Source organism: Dendrobates tinctorius, unplaced genomic scaffold, assembly GCF_039654945.1.
Source record: "Dendrobates tinctorius isolate UK_male_01 unplaced genomic scaffold, ASM3965494v1 ptg000065l, whole genome shotgun sequence".
In the NCBI taxonomy this organism is placed as follows: domain Eukaryota; kingdom Metazoa; phylum Chordata; class Amphibia; order Anura; family Dendrobatidae; genus Dendrobates; species Dendrobates tinctorius.
Window position 1 is genome coordinate 24,557,589 of NW_027361733.1, and position 4,499 is coordinate 24,562,087.

Here is a 4,499-nt window from a genome sequence, read left to right on the forward strand (position 1 = left end):
TCTCACCAAATGAACCAAAAGTGAAACGTGAAACTGATGATCATTACTTTCAGTTTCCAACTTCTCAGTGGGTAGAACAAGAATGCATCTGCTCTGACTTATTAATACAGTAGGAGACAGCCGGCGAATGTTTTTACATATGAGTTTAACCCTTCATACATTGTATATGAATATAGTAAAAATATATATATATATCTCCGTATAGAATAAATATTACAAAAATAATAAATGCAGAAAAATTGTCAAGAAGGTGGAGCATAAACAGGAAATAAGTCTGAGAACATGGGAAAAAAAGAAGTGACTAACCCTCGGGGATTGGCAGCTGGAGACTTGTAGCTTTTGTGGTTTTGTGTAACCACGACTTACCAAAAAGAATTTACGAGAAGCCACAAAGCTTATAATGTTTTATCTGAAGGATTGCAGAATCCAGAACAGTATTCCTACTATGAAAGTTTATTGCGTAACTATACATATACACCACTAAAATGTTGCATAGCTGGGTTAATAAAATGCTATTTTAATTTTTTTTTTTCCAGGACTAAGATTTTAATTATCTATTCTAAGATCAATGGGGGTCCGACAACCGACACCCACTCCGCTCATACCTAGAACAATGGCAACTGCAACTTCCTGTTGTATGGACGCCACAGTGCCACACCCTGCGTAGTGGACACTCCCAGTACTGCAGCTCTGATGGCATGCACGTCAATCATCCCTGAGCTGCAGTTCCCACGAATTGCCACTTAACGGTGTATGGCGCTGTAGCGATTGGACGCTATATACTTGTAAACTTCTGGAATCAGGGAGTCCTTGTGTTGGTTCAAAATCTACCCTAAGGATAGGTCTTGAAAATCTTGGTCCAGGAAACCCTTTTAATAGTTAAAGGGATTTTCTTTATTCTTATAACATTGGGCATTTAATGGTTCAACTGAAGAAAGGATGCTCACAGAATGTCCCACTGCTTAGACACCCAATCATCTCCAGGTAACCTGGCGTGAAGAGTTTAAAGCACCACTCCGATGCCCCCGGTCATATACTCACTCTCCGGCGTCTTCCCTGTTTTTTGGCACAGCTCCTGTCCCGCGGCGCCATCTTGTGCCTGTAACCTCTGATTGGCCGGAACTCAGAAGTTAAGTCACAAGCACTCAATGTCGGTCTATGAGAGCCAGGACAAGGCCAGAGGGGCTCTCACACTTGAATTGTAAAGTGACCCCCGCGCCGCTCCATGAAACATTGGAGCTACAGGCAGGTTATTTTTTGATGGAGACTGATGGAAGAGATGCTGGAAAATGAAAAATGATGAATTCAGGTATGAGGCAGGGGACTTGCATATAAAGCACCACGCCAGCACTGAAAAAAAAAGAAAAACCCGCTGTAGTGGTGCTTTAATTTCCATACAGCACCCCCACAGGTGAAATGAAGCATTGCAATGTTCCAATTGAAATCAATAGGGAGCCCATGTAGTGTATGGTGAGCTGGGTCTACAGAGGAGTGGACATATTTCTTACAAATCCCCTGAATGGATATGCCGGAATCTAAATTTTATGTGGGGAATTTGATTTGCAGGATTTCAGTTGGCCGCCATTTTGCTGAATTCATTTGAGAGCTAGAAAGGGGTTAAAATGACTCTGCTGCCTGGGATTGGCCCCCACGTGGGAATTTGTGGGGTAAAGGGGGACACATCATGAGACGTGTGCGGACCCCCGATGTGAGGCCAAGAACAGATTTCAGATTGATCTTAACGCCAGAATGAAAGAAGTTGGGTAGTTGAAAAATGGGGGAGTGGGAGCGGAGGTTTTGTAAGAACGGGTGCGTACAACGGGTTGCATTTAACTCTTTCGCTCCCCTCACGGCATTTAGGGCAGCGATTCCTGGCTGAATTTGAGAGGATCTGTCAGAATCGAAATTCAGTAGATTCGCTCCTCTCTGGTTGGGTCCTCCAGCTCCAGGGTCGTCCTAGCTGCTCTCTATTGATGAGGGTCCACCAGGCGTAGGCCCCTGTAATAACAGGTTTTCTGATCCAGGCCGCCCCTGTAATATCTAATAAATTATCAAGTAACTTTTAAATGCTCTGATCACATCTGCACCATAGGGGGCCCTGGGCGGTGCCCGAAGCATCCCTCCCCACCACCTGACTTATAAAGAGGTGCATGGTGGGTAGAAAAGTGGGGCCAAACTGCTGATTCCAATGACAACCAGTAGAATTCTGTCACGGCATGGAGGGAACAGGTCTGCAACAATCACCAACATGCGCATCTATGTCCGGTGTGCGGTCGCAGAGCACCCCCAGTGTGTACAGGGCAGCCAGCGTCGATGTCCGGTGTGCGGCCGCAGAGCGCCCCCAGTGTGTACAGGTAGCGCCATGTAGTGTGTGTGCGGCCGCAGAGCGCCCCCAGTGTGTACAGGTAGCGCCATGTAGTGTGTGTGCGGCCGCAGAGCGCCCCCAGTGTGTACAGCGCAGCCAGTGTCTATGTCCGGTCTGCGGCCGCAGAGCGCCCCCAGTGTGTACAGGTAGCGCCATGTAGTGTGTGTGCGGCCGCAGAGCTCCCCCAGTGTTTACAGGTAGCACCTTGTAGTGTGTGTGCTGCCGCAGAGCGCCCCCAGTGTGTACAGCGCAGCCAGCGTCTATGTCCGGAGTGCGGCCGCAGAGCTCCCCCAGTGTTTACAGGTAGCACCATGTAGTGTGTGTGCGGCCGCAGAGCGCCCCCAGTGTGTACAGTCATGGCCAAAAGTTTAGAGAATGACACAAATATTAATTTTTACAAAGTCTACTGCTTCATTTTTTCTAATGGCAATTTGCATATACTCCAGAATGTTATAAAGAGTCATCAGCAATTACTTGCAAAGTCAATATTTGCCTAGAAAATTAACTTTATCCCCCAAAACACATTTCAACATCATTGCAGCCCTGCCTTAAAAGGACCAGCTAACATCGTTTCAGTGATTGCTCCATTAACACAGGTGTGGGTGTTGATGAGGACAGGGCTGGAGATCAATCTGTCATGATTAAGTAAGAATGACACCACTGGACACTTTAAAAGGAGGCTGGTGCTTGGCATCATTGTTTCTCTTCTGTTAACCATGGTTATCTCTAAAGAAACACGTGCAGTCATCATTGCACTGCACAAAAATGGCCTAACAGGGAAGAGTATCGCAACTAGAAAGATTGCACCTCAGTCAACAATCTATCGCATCATCAAGAAGTTCAAGGAGAGAGGTTCCCTTGTTGCCAAAAAGGCTCCAGGGCGGCCAAGAAAGACCAGCAAGCGCCAGGACCGTCTCTTAAAAGTGTTTCAGCTGCGGGATCGGGCTACCAGCAGTGCAGAGCTTGCTCAGGAATGGCAGCAGGCAGGTGTAAGTGCATCTGCACGCACTGTGAGGCGGAGACTCTTGGAGCAAGGCCTGGTCTCAAGGAGGGCAGCAAAGAAGCCACTTCTCTCCAGAAAAAACATCATGGACAGACTGATATTCTGCAAGAGGTACAGGAAGTGGACTGCTGAGGACTGGGGTAAAGTCATTTTCTCTGATTAATCCCCTTTTCGATTGTTTGGGACATCTGGAAAACGGCTTATTCGGAGAAGACGAGGTGAGCGCTACCACCAGTCTTGTCTCATGCCAACTGTCAAGCATCCTGAAACCATTCATGTGTGGGGTGGCTTCTCAGCCAAGGGAATGGGCTCTCTCTCAGTCTTTCCTAAAAACACAGCCATGAATAAAGAATGGTACCAGAATGTCCTCCAAGAGCAACTTCTCCCAACCGTCCAAGGGCAGTTTGGCGATCAACAATGCCTTTTTCAACATGATGGAGCACCTTGCCATAAAGCAAAGGTGATAACTAAATGGCTCAGGGAGCAAAACATAGAGATTTTGGGACCATGGCCTGGAAACTCCCCAGATCTTAATCCCATTGAGAACTTGTGGTCAATCATCAAGAGACGGGTGAACAAACAAAAACCTTCAAATTCAGAAGTTGATTGAGAGCATGCCAGGGAGAATTGCTGAGGTTCTGAAGAAGAAGGGTCAACACTGCAAATATTGACTTGCTGTATTAACCCCTTAATGTCCAATGACGGACACAGTCCGTCATCAGACATTTCCCCTGCTTTGATGAGGGCTCCGGCGCTGAGCCCGCATCAAAGCCGGGACATGTCAGCTGTTATGAACAGCTGACATGTGCCCGCAATAGGCGCGAGCGGAATCGCCGTCCGCCCCCGCCTATTAACTAGTTAAATGCCGCTGTCAAAGCTGACAGCGGGCATTTAAATAGCATTTCCGGCCGCCGGGCCGGAAATGACGTCATCGCCGACCCCCGTCACGTGATCGGGGGTCGGCGTCATATTGCCTGGACAACCAGAGGTCTCTATGAGACCTCTATGGTTGTTCCAGGCATATGGCTTTCAGCGCCACCCGGTGGTCGGCGCTGAAAGCACAGCAGTAAATCTGCTACATATGGGCGATCTGCTCATCGTCCATATGTAGCAGAGCCGATCGGGTTGCGC